This window comes from Cynocephalus volans, chromosome 4, assembly GCF_027409185.1.
Source record: "Cynocephalus volans isolate mCynVol1 chromosome 4, mCynVol1.pri, whole genome shotgun sequence".
NCBI lineage: Eukaryota > Metazoa > Chordata > Mammalia > Dermoptera > Cynocephalidae > Cynocephalus > Cynocephalus volans.
In genome coordinates, this window is record NC_084463.1 from 51,642,043 (window position 1) to 51,655,016 (window position 12,974).

The following is a 12,974-nucleotide window of genomic DNA, read 5'->3' on the forward strand; positions in this document are numbered from 1 at the left end:
CCAAGGAACCTATCTGGTGGTGGCAACAGTGACCCAGGGGTCTCACACTTTTACTGATATCCAGTCTCCTTTTGGGATTGCTCTGGCAGCAGCTGAGCTACCATGGGGCTTCTTTTCCCTTCCTTCTGAGATGGAGATGGATGCTATGGCTATGAAGAAAAGTCACACGATAGGCTGTCTATAATCCGGATGCCAGTAGTGTGGCTCAGTCCAAGTCCAAAGGCCTCAAAACCAGGGAAGCTGATGGTGTCCTTGGTGTAAGTTCTGGAACCCAAAAGCTGAAGAGTCTCAAGTCTGATGTCCAGGAGAGACAGGAGAGAAGAGTGTATCCCAGTTCCAGCCAACAACTTATTTTTTAATTAATAAAACAAACATTTCCTACTGATCTAGTAACAGTTACTGTTCTCTAAAGGAATAATTACATCATTTAAACTAGAAGAAGAAACTTTGCCTTCACTAAAGTTAATGTTATAAAAATGCACTGTTGTGATGCACCCTCCCATGAGAAATGCACTTACACGCCGCTTGTGCAGAAAAGGGCAGTTTATTCACTCCAGCTGGCCAGCGACAGTCTCCCAAGGAGAAACCAAGGAAGAGCGGCCTTGGGCCTTAGTCTTGCAGGGTGTTTAAAGGCAAAAACTACATCCCATCGGCACACGGGTTTGTCAAGGTGGACAAAGCAAGCTAGGGAGCCAGGTCACAGAAGCCAAGAATGAGCTGTTAGAGCAATCAAGCGTACAACTTTTCATTGTGTATGTTCCCATGTAATAGTTCACTGTATATGTTTCCTGATCTCATGTTATAATTTACTGTGTATGTCTCCTGTTTCTATGCAATGGCCTTTGTTTCTATGAGAAGGACAATGGTTTCTATTGCAGAAGGGGGGGTAGTCTGCTAGTCAGACAGGGTGTAAAATGGAGTCACTTAGGTTAAGCAAGCAATTCTACAGAAGCAGAGAGTGTACATTATCAGGGTGTAGGGAGCTCTATTTCATTCCCAACTACTCTTTAGGAAGGAATCAAACCTTTGATTCATTGGTATTTAATTTGTTGTACTTAACACGTAAGACAAGAAGTTTGACTGATTGTACTCATGGTTGAATGTAGCTAGTGAGCTGGGAAATTAGGCAGGGTCCAATAGTAACTAGGAGGAGGAGGACTAGGGGACCAGAGATTGCTGTGATTAAGCTTGTTAACCAAGGTGACAAGAAAAAAGATTTTTAAACCCATTTTTATTTTTACTGTATGACTCTTTTTTAATGTGTTTTTTGACAAATGTAAGGCGGTTTTTAATAACACCCGAATGGTTGGTATAGAAACTGGTTTCTTTACAGCCATATATAATCCACCTCATTAGTCTGATTGTGCGGATTATATATGGGTGCAGCAGCTGCTGCTCATTCAGGTAGGTCCAGCCTTTGTGTAGGACACAATGACCACAGCAAAGATGAAAACATTTAACTTTTTACAACATTGTCAGATTGACCACTTGGTGTAAATTTTTTTATCAAAGCACTTTACATTTTAAAATTTATTTAATTGGAAAAACTTTTAATAAATGAGGAATAGAAAGCACCTATCTCAACCTTATAAAGTGCATCTACAAAAAGCTCAGAGCTAGCATTATATTTAATGGTGAAAAACTGGGTGCTTTTCCCATAAACTGAGGAATAAGGCAAGCATGACCATTCTTGCCATTTTTATGCAGCATTGTATGGGGCCAGCATTGTATGCTAGCCAGTCTGCTCATGACACAGAAGGAGGTCCAGATTGGAAAGGAACAAGTAAAACTGTCTTTATCCATAGATGGTATGGTTCTGTGTGTAGAAAATACTGAGGAATCCATACAAAAAGCTACTAGAGCTAAACATGTTTGGCAAGTTTGAGGACCTGAGATTAAAATGAAAAAAGCAATTGTACTTCTATGTACTAGCAATGAACTGTCTGAAAATGAACTTGATAATTTCATTCACAATAGTATTGAAGAGAATAAAATGCTTAGGAAGAAATTTAACAAAAGCATGCAAGACTTGTCTGTTGAAAACTACAAAATACTGCTAATAGACATTAAAGACAATCAAAATAAATGGAAAGACATTTCATGTTCATGGACTAGAAGACAATATTGTCAAGATGTCAATTCTTCCCAAATTGATCAAAGCATTCAATGTAACCCCTCTCAAATTCCAGGAGGCCTTTTTGCAGAATTGACCAGTTGCTTTTGTCAGTGGGTAGGCCTCTCTGTCCAAGGGGAGAATAAGGCATAGTACCTGTTGGAAGGCCTGAAGAGACTGGTTAGTGATTTCAGCAAGTTTATCATCTTTGAGGCAGAGCAACAGAGAGGGTGTAATTCCTTGTATGTAGCGGGTGCATTTAGCCCTCAGCTGGGCAAAGGGAAGGAGGCTCACCCAGTTCTTGACAATCTCTAGTTTTAATTTGGTAAGTGTTTCTTTTAATGTTCAGTTCATTCGTTCTACATGTCATGAACTTTGTGGCCTATAAATATAATGTAAATTCCAATATATTTTTAATGTTTTAGCTAGTAATTGGGAAATTTGGGCTGTGAAAGCTGGGCCTTTGTCAGACCCCAAGATTACAGGTAAGCCAAATCTGGGGAATATTTCTTGTAACAATCTTTTTAGTGTTAACTAAGTGGTCTCAGTTTTGGTAGGCAAGGCTTCTACCCATCCAGAAAAAGTGTCTGTGAACACCAAATTTAGCAATACCCATATTGTCCAGGTTTTACTTCAGTGAATTCAATTTGCCAGTGTTCACCAGGGTTGGTTCCTTGCATTCTGGTTCCAATGGGCAGCCTTGATTTTGGCCCTGGATTTACTTGCGAACAAATTTTATATCTGGTAACAATGTCTTTTGTTATTTTGTCAAGATCTTGGATGTAATATTTTTTAAAAGTTTAGTTAATTTTGTGGATCCCAGATGTGTTCATTGATGCATGTGTTTAATCAGCAAACTGCCTAGAGCCTGTGGCAAATAAATTCTATGGTGTGGCAGAATTTTCTAATTCATGGCATTGTTGGAGGCTTTTAAGATCTTAGCATGTTTTACTTCTTCTTTAATATAATGGGGAGTCAGCGGCAATTGAGGTGCCAGAACAACAATTAAAGAGTCAAATGGCCCCACTGGTTTTAACGTGGCCTCTTTGGCAGTCAAGTGTATAGCAGCATTGCCTTGGGTCTCAAATGAGTTATGTTTTTGGTGCCCCAGACAATGTATGATGGCCACTCTTTTGGAATATCATATGGCCTTAAGGAGGGCTAGTATTTTTGTTTGTTTGTTTATTCATTTATTTATTTATTTTCTGATGTTAATAGTCCTCTCTGTTTGTATCAGGTCCCGTGAACATGGGCAGTGGCAAAAGCCTATCTGTTGCCAGTCCATATGTTAACAGTTTTATCTTTTCCATGCTTTAAAGCCTGTGGTAGGGCTGTGAGTTCAGCCTTTTGAGCAGATGTTCTTCGGCTTAAGGCTTGAGCCCAAATGACCAGATCTAGTTACCATGGCTGTCCTGGCATACCCAATTCCATTGGAGATGAAACTGCTTTCACCAGTGAACAGCATTTCATTAGGGTCTGTCCAGGACACATTAGTCAGGTCTGGCCAGAGGCCTTGGAGAGTCTCGATTGTTTTGAGGCAGTCATGGAAAGGCTCAGTTAGGTTGTCATCCGGGAGGAGGCTAGCGTGATTTACAGCCATGGTTTTTAGGGGCTGATCTAGAAGTAAAGACTGATACTGGGAGAAGTGGGAGTTGTTGAGCCAACGTTCAGGTCCACTTTGTAAGAGAGTCTGTACAGAGTGGGGGGCCACTAAGCATATGTCTTATTAGCCTCTTTTACCAGTAAAGCAGTTGCCATTATGGCTCACAGACAGGCTGGCCATCCTGCAGCCACACTGTTCAGCCTCTTGGAGAGGTAGGTGATAGGCCTCTTCCATGGTCCCAGGGATTGGGTGAATACCCCTAAGCAATGCCTTGCATCTTGGCAATAAACAGGGTAAAGGGTTTCATCAAATAAGTTTGGGGAATTTTTAAATCCTTGGGGGAGGTGAGCTTAAGTTAATTCTCCAGAGTATCATCCCACAGGGTCAGTCCATTCAGAGGCAAAGACAGGTTAGGTTACTTCAGCCAGTGGAGGCTGAAGAAGGCATCCTTAAGATTTAGCTTTTCTGTTTGTTTCTCTTCTGGACTGTCTCTGTTTTTAAAGACCCTCTGGGCAATTTCAACCAGTTCATATAACAAATTTCCTTTAAATCCTACCTGTCTTTGAAGCTTTCTTCTAATGTCTGGGGCTGACTGGGTAACAAAGACAATATTTATCACCGGCTGGTTTTCTGGGGTCTCAGGATCCACAGGAGTGTAGGTCCTGTAAGGCTTCATAAGGCATTCCGGGAAGGTGGTGGGGGTTTTGTTTGGTCCCTGAATAGTTTCCCTTTTGATATGTTAGTGGGCTTCCAGGCTGCTGTGCAGAGTACCCTAAGGAGAGTCTGTCAATACAGGTTGAGAGCCCTCTTACTTTGGTCCATGTTTGGGTCCCACCTGGGTCTGTAAGAGGCAAACAAACATTCAAGGCAAAACGGGTCAACCATCGTGACAGGTAACAGTTTTCAGGGCCTCCCTCTGGATCCACTTGTGTTCTTCTGACATGAAGAGAGTCTGCAGGAGCTGCTGACAATCATCCCATGTAGGCTGGTGGGTAAAGAAAACAGTCTCCAGGAAGGAGATGAGGCCCTGAGGTTTTTCTGAGAAAGAAGGATTTTGATTTTTCCAATTGTAAACCATAAAGGGAGCCTGGTCTTATGGAGTTCTGGCAGGCAAGGGAGCCTATTGGAGCAAGAGGGAGTTTTGGAGAAATGGCAGGGAGAGGACTAATATACAGTGGCACTCTGAGTACTCAGAGGGAAAGATCAGGTGGAGAAGGTAGAGGGGGTTTTGGAGGAATTTCAGGGAGAGACAGTGCCATTCCGAGTATGAGAAACAGGCAAAGAAAGTCCAAAAATACACCTTTAGTACTGGTCAATTGGTTTTTAACAAAGTTGCCAGAGCGATTCTTTAGGAAAAAGCTATGTGTATGCCCCAAAACTATTTACACTACCATTTAAATATTTTATTTATATCTACCTAAATGTTGACTGTGACAACTTTTACACTGTGGAGTTAATAAGGCTATATATTTTATAAAGTAATGAATAGAGTATGCTTTCTTAGCTGCCTAATTAACATTTTTCTGAAGTGTTTTGTCAGTTAATGCTTTCAACCAACTTAAAAGCAATGTTTTCCCCATTTTCTCCATGAGTGGAAAGAATGCAAACAAACTGTGTTTAACAATAAGGTCAGCATGACATAAAGTAGCAAAAGCCAATAAATCAAAAATGAGTTTGACATTCTGGGACTAATCTAGCAGTCCTACAACAGTCTTTCAATTTTTTTTCTTTGATTACAGTATATTCAGAGATTAAATCATTTCTGTTATGAACTACTGCTGTTTAACTTATCATCTACCTTCCCAAAATTTTTAAATCTTCTCCAGTGAACGGAGAAGAAATTGTTAAAGGAAATACTCTTAGCTTATTTTCAATTTTTAAAGCTGCATTGGGTCTTCAGAGGCATCAGAGAGTACAGGAGGCACTGTGGGTGTTGAAGCCTTCTTTGGAGAAGCTGGAAGAGAAAGCTTAGTTAAAAGCACAGATAGTGTTCTGTTTTCATTCACCTTGGTACATTTTTTAAGTCATGATGGCTTTTAGTCATGATGGCTTGCCAGAGATTATATCAATCCAAACCTGTATGTTTGGAGGAATTTTGTCCTATTTGTTATATAATACTCCAGTTAATGACACACAGAAACACACAACTGGCAACACACAAAAGACAGAGACAAGTAGCCACATCCAAAATTATTCTAAGATATCCACAGACACAACAGTCACAATGACAAAGATGAACAAGAAACATGGAAACACAATTCCTATTGACTTGCAAGTCCCAAATCCAAATCCAAATTACCAATGGGGACAGTGACATCTCAGGAGCCCAAGGACTAAGGGAGTTAATGCTGCATCCAGCTTCCCACTAAGTCCAACCACTGGTGCACCATCCCTTACTGAGATCTCACCTACCCCGAGAGAGAGTAAAGTGACCCATCTGCCTCCAGGGAGAAGAGGAACAGCTTCTCTATCTTCTCCTAAGAGAAAAGTACAGGGAGGGATATACTCACAAGAGAAAGAATCTCACTGGGGCCTCCAAAATGTTGTGAGGCACCCTCCCACAACAAATGCACTTACACACCACTCTTGCAATAAAAGGGCAGTTTATTCACTCCAGGTGGCCAGCAACTATCTCTCAAGGAGGAACCAAGGAAGAGTGGCACTGGGCCTTGGTCTTGTGGGGTTTTTAAAGGCAAAAACCACATCCCATTGGCACACAGGTTTGTCCAGGTACACAAAGCAAGCTAGGGAGCTAGGTCACAGAGGCCAAGAATGAGCCATTAGAGCAATCAAGCATGCAAGTTTTCATTGTGTTTGTTCCCATGTAATAGTTCACTGTGTATGGCTCCTGTTTCTATGCAATGGCTTTTGTTTCTATGAGAAGTTGAACAGTTTCTCATGTAGAAGCAGGGGTAGTCTGCAGGTCAGACAGCGGGTAAAATGGAGTTACTTAGGTTAAGCAAGCAATTCTACAGAAGCAGATAGTGTATGTTATGAGGGTGTGAGGAGCTCTGTTTCAGCCCTTGGGCTGTAAGATCTATTTTCTTGTTAACATGGGGATTGGACACAGGATTCCATATGAGTGTTTCCTCTACAACACCTCTAGCTTTTATAGTGCTAAAATTCCTGGAAGGTATGCAATTTGAAATTCAATATTTTTCACAAAAAAGCATATAATAAAAAACTCACATAATGTACATTTCTTGTGGTACACTCTTTCAGCAATTGTTCCAGAAGACAAGCCTCCAGGTATACACGCTCTCACACAGTCCCCGCTGACAGTATGCTGGGCTTTGCCATTGGACATGCTTTTATAAAGAAGATGTCAGTAAATGTGATGCAAACATAGTTTTAAAGAGTTCTTGCTGCTGGGGTTTCCCTTTTTGGGCAAAGTCACATTTTGATGAAGCCTGGAACTGTCCTGTTGGAGACACAAGGTGTAGCCAAGACTCACCACAAACCGCAGGATGTGTTAGTGAATCCATCTTGAACCAGCCAGCCTCAGTCAAGGCACAGGATGCCCACAGCCTCATCTAGAATCTGGGCAACACCAATAGAGGAATTTCCCAACTTAGCTTGAACCAAATATTGATTCATAGGAACGTAATGAAATTAAATAATTCTTTCAAAGCCAATACATTGTTGTTGATTTCTTTTCCTTTCTTTATTCTTTTCTTTTTGGTGGCTGTTCAAAATTTTTGTGTTTTGTTACACAGCAAAGCTGATACACCTAAGCACCTGGAAGTCATTATTACTCATTTGGGGAGTGGGAGAGACACTCTTCAATTACATGCCAAATACAATAAACAGAATGTTAAAACCACATGTAGAATTTTTGAAAACCACAATAAAAGTCGACTGAATGAACTGCAAAGTGGTTGAAGCAATGGGAAATAAACAAAAGCAAATTTCTTGAAATCAGGAGACTATATTGTTTCTTACATCATAATAAAATTTTTACTTAAATGCAGGCACTGCACTGTTTTATTTACCTGTTATTGGTTTTGAGAAGTGTGATGAAGTCTGATTTTCCCATTTCAAATAATGTAAAATAGGATTATTATAATTTTTCTGTAGAAATTATGATTTTATAAACACAATACTGACATTAGGGAAAAGCAATTGTGTTATTAACCCTCTATGTTCACATAATTTCCAGAAATTGTTTGAAGTACATTGGGTAGAGTATGTTTAAAAGAAGGCATTTTAAGGCAATATGTGTTCTAATTTGGTGTCATGAAAATGATCTCAAAAGGAAGCAAAACTGGTTTTCATCTAATTGTGGAAAAATGGATAACACTAATCAAAAGCAGAAAGACCTCTGGATAGAAGGAACATAAGCCTATCTCTTGATGCCAAGTGGATTGTCAGACTAGGCTTTAGAGAGCTCACGCTCTGGAAACAGTGAGGAGAGATTTTTAAATGCAAGTTGTTTAGACAGCACTGTGGAGAGATCCTCTCAGGTTTGACAGGGTATCCCTGGGCACCAATCCACACCTTCAAGAGCACTCCAATCAGTAAAATTTCCTTACCCCTTGTCTATCATTCTCAGCCTAACTCACCTCTCCCTTTTCAAAATTGTTTCTAACCTTCTAGTAGAATGCAGTCATTGATACCTTTCAGAAAAGATATTATCACTCAACTCCTGTTCACTGTAGACAGTATGATCAATAATTTCCTGGGACACTCAAAGCTAAGATCTTCCCATTTCTGGGACTGTTTTGCCTCTGCTCTGAAGCACCTGTGAGAGGGCTTGGGACACAAAAGTGTTCTTTCACGTGGGGTTTCTATTCATGGGGCATCCTCCTTCTAACTTCATAACACCTCTGTATTAGTCTGTTTCTGTTGCTTATAGCAAAATACATAGAACTGGATACTTCGTCAGAAAATGAAAAATTTATTACTTACAATTTCAGAGGCTGGGAAGTGCAAAGTCCCAGGAACACATCTGGTGAGGGTATTCTTTTGTGATGGCTTTGCAGCAATGTAGGGATTTCACTTGATAGAAAATGGCAGAGCAGAGAGTTAGAGACTCTCATGTGCTCTTCTTTTAAAGCCCTCAGACCTTTGCCCATGACCATCATCGTACCATCAACTTATTCACCTCTTCAAGTCTCCATCTTCCAATTATCATAATAGGATTTCCTGCCCTCTTAACAGTCAGAGTGGGGGCAAGTTTCCAGTACCTGGAACTTTGGGGGACATAATTGAAGCTTCAATTAGTTTGTTGAGGGGTGAGGATATTCAATCCACTGCAACCTCCTTTCTCCCAAAACAAAACAAACAGACCATCATGCAGTACCCCAATCTCTCTCTCCTAGAAGTCACTGTCCCTGGACACTTGATTGTGTATAAACTTCTGTAAATTCAAACCAGGTATGCTAGGCAGACTGCACAGTACAGGAGGGGACATGAAATTTCACTTGCTGAAGATTCACCAAGAAACTCCACAAATGCAACAGCCACAGAGTAACAGTCTGCACACACTTCACAATTATTTCTGTGGGAAGTTGTGGCATTTCACTAGTACCGTCAATATGCTGAACTTACAGATGGGTGAACTGAATGCCATACAGGCTAGCAACATTGTCCAGATCCTCCAGTGTCAGAATTGTGATGTGCACTCACACAAGAGACCTCCCATATGGTTGCCCTCCAGAAAACCCCTTCTGGTGTTCATTCACTGTGCTTCAGGAACCAGCTTTTATACACCTGGAAAACCACACCTGGTGTCTTGGCAGTGTACCACATTGTAATAAGGCAGTCACTGAAAGCACAGCTCACTCATTTCTTTCCCAGCCCCAGATCTGCACATCCCAATGCTAAGACTGTTCCACGTCTGTGGCTTTTACCTAACTGTCAAATCTGGCCCAAAGAAGATCCATGAACATTTCTATTCCATCAAGTGGTGGGACACCTGTCCCACTCCCCAGGGCTCCCTGAGGTCTGTGGGGCTCCTCCTTAATTCTCATCTTTATCTTCAGAGGCAAAGATCCCAACCCCACAGCCTATAGAGGAGCATCAGAGAGCTGCAGGGTCTGAAATGTCCTGGCAGAAGATGATGAGAATGGATGGAGTGGCACATGAGCAGGAGAAATACGAAAGCTCTTTTTTCACTGTCTTCTGCTGGTAATGTCATTGAAGGAAGGGAACACGTTTCTACAAGCCTCTGCACCACTCGTTTGCAAACCAGTGGAGGAAGATTTGTTCATTTCCTGGACAGTGAATCCTGCAGCTTGTAGATCAGATCCTCATGGTCAGTACTGGTCTCTGCTCACATGACTGCATGTGAAATTCTGCTTCTTTATTAAATCCTTGTTTGACAACCTGACGCATTGTGGGTTGAATGGGGGAATTTGAATGTGAGCAGTTGATGATGTTCAAAATTAGCTGAAATTTCTTTAGTTTGTTTTAAGTTATTGTGGTCACAGAATCCACACATTTTTTAAAACATTCTAGTCTAAAAAATAAAAAAATCATGTCTCCATTTTTCTTTAAATTTATTAAAAATCAGAAAATGTATATCATAACTCTCTTCAAATCCATGAAAAATGTGTCTTTTCACCAACTGAACTAAATTGTGTGTTCAAAGGATTATATTTTTCAGTCAAAAAATCTGCTGTAGTGTGTACTGTAAATTTGAATAAAATACGATGGTGATAGGTTAGTTGCACTCCATAATGCTTGTTCTTTTTTTTTTTTTTTTGGACTGGTAAGGGGATCGCAACCCTCAGCATGGTTTTGTGCACACCATGGTCAGACAGTGAGCGCACCGGCCGTCCCTATATAGGATACAAACCCACAGCCTCAGCACTACCAGCACTACACTCTCCTGAGTGAGCCACGGGGCTGGCCCCATAATGCTTGTTCTAATTTGCACTCCATCAAGAAACTGTAATTATATCTTTAAATTATATCTTTATATTTTAAATTGTTGTGTCATAATTCCTAAGGGCATGATAAAGCAGGTTGTGTTCTGAAAGTATCAGATAAAACTAGGGTTAACAGTAAATCCTTCTCTATTGCCAGGTGGTAAAACAGCATGCTGGGTCTCTATCAATGTGAACCTATCCTATGTGAATGGGAGTCACTGGTATATGGAGGTGGGTATTTGTTAGACTAAAACCACTGCCTGCCATCTGGACCAGCCCAGTAGACAAACCTAGTGCCCCATCCAATGCTGAATAAGTGTGAGTGTAATTGAAGAAGCAGAGAAATAGGAGCTGAAAGTAAAAGAACTGATAATTCAAATATTTAGTGAGGGAAATTCAGTATCACCTCAACACCTTGAAAGAGACTCAGAGCAAGAGATGATATTGTCTTTTAGCTCAATTATAGGAAATGACTGAGAGGGTTGGAGCCATTTGTTGCTGAGACCACTCCTGCTTTTGGAACCTGACAAGATATAATAGAAGCCTGAAACCTTAGTAGCCACCCCCTATAAAGCGGAAGGTTGAGTTATATTACCAATGGAGAGTGATGCAATTAATTTTGCTTATGTAATGAAACCTCACTAAGTATCACTAAGGATTGCGATCAGTAACCTTCTGAGCAGGTAAATACATCAAAGTGCTGGGAGGGTGACAAAACTAGTGAGAGCATAGAGGCTCATAGTCTGGTTTATAGCAAAGTCAACAGAAGTGTGTATTTGCTGGGGACCACCAAAGAAAAGGAAATTATTTAAAGATAAAAGGCTCAACTCAGATTCCCTATCAAGATGGTGAAACAGACAGTCCCTAGTTAAGTATAAAAAATCAATGACATCCAAGCTGGGGCTACTAGAGCTCAAGGGAAGAAGAAGAGAGGCCTACAGAGTGCATGAAGTTAGGAGAAGCTATGATGAGGAAAAAAAAAGCCACTCCGACCATTTTGAGCCTTGGCCATGTCCAGGCTGGAGCGTCTGAGTACATGGAGCAGGAGCTGGCAAAAGCCACAGCTGTGCCCTCTGCATGATGTTGCTTGGAGGCAGCAGGGAGGAGAGGGCCTTGGCAACCCCCAGTCCAGCAAGACCATTTATAGAGTTCCCATGGACTCACATAGGAGCAAGGAGCCACAACAACTGAAGAAAAGGAACCACTCAGAGGTTGGTAAGTCACTGCAAGGGACCAGCACATGGCCTGTCCCAAGGGAAGTGTTTGCAGCACAGGCAGTGGGGGAAGCGGGTCCACTGGGAAAACACAGGGGCACAGCATGGATCGCTGTCTGCACCCTATCAGTGAAGGACCACTCAGAGGAGACTGTGGGAATATAAAATTGCATGGAGTGAAGTTTGATGAGAAGACTCAGGCCCAGACAGGAGTTTTGGACCTCTTGAGAGCTAGAAGTACATATAAAGTCAACCATTAATACTTGATCTGCACAAAATACCCTTCCCCAGGGAATCAGCAGCAAAACAGCAATGTAGCTTAACCATACAGCTCATGTACTGGTCCCCACAGGAAGTTTCTCCATTTTAGAAGTATGCCAAGGACATCAAATTAGTTCCAGCACAGAGTTTTAATGGTAGGAAGAGTAAATATTCCAACAAAGAACTGAAAGAATAAACAAAGTACCTGCAACCAGAGAAAAAGTTTCATATTAACTAGTAAAGGTCTCATTTCACCAAAGAACACCTTTAACACAAAGAACGGCTAAAAGACCCCTGGGATACCAAGCCCAAATGGGTGGAGGGTCAGGGGCCTCAACAATGCCCCCAAACCCCTGCAACCAATCCAGAGGGCTGGGGATGAGGACCTTAGCCTTGCCCACCTGACACACAGAATCAGCCCAGAAGTGACCACCAAGCCACTGTTGGAAGGGCCCTGGGCTCTCCTATCTGGAGTGTTTGGGACCTCAGGCCTCAGTCGTGCCCCTTTGACACCAAGAGCCGGCCCAGCAGTGATGAACAACATGCCTCAGGAAGCACCCTGGGCTCTTCCAAGCCAGGGTGGTGGGGGGCCTCAGTCCTTGGGCCTTGGCCATGCCCCACTGACACCCATAGCTAGCTCAACAGTGACCACCAAGCCACTGCAGAAAGTGCCCTGTCTTTCCCAACCCCAGGGCAGTGGGGGATTGAGGGACTCAGCCACACCCCCAATGCATGCAGCCAGTCCAGAAACAGCCACCAAGCTGCTGCAGGAAGCACCCTGGGCTCACCCAAGCAGGGGTGGTAGGGGGCCTCTGTCCTCAGCCATACCCCCTGACATGTGGAACCAGAGCAATGATGACCACCAAGACACAGCAAAAAAGACCTTGGTTTCCTGAGCTGGGACACTAGGG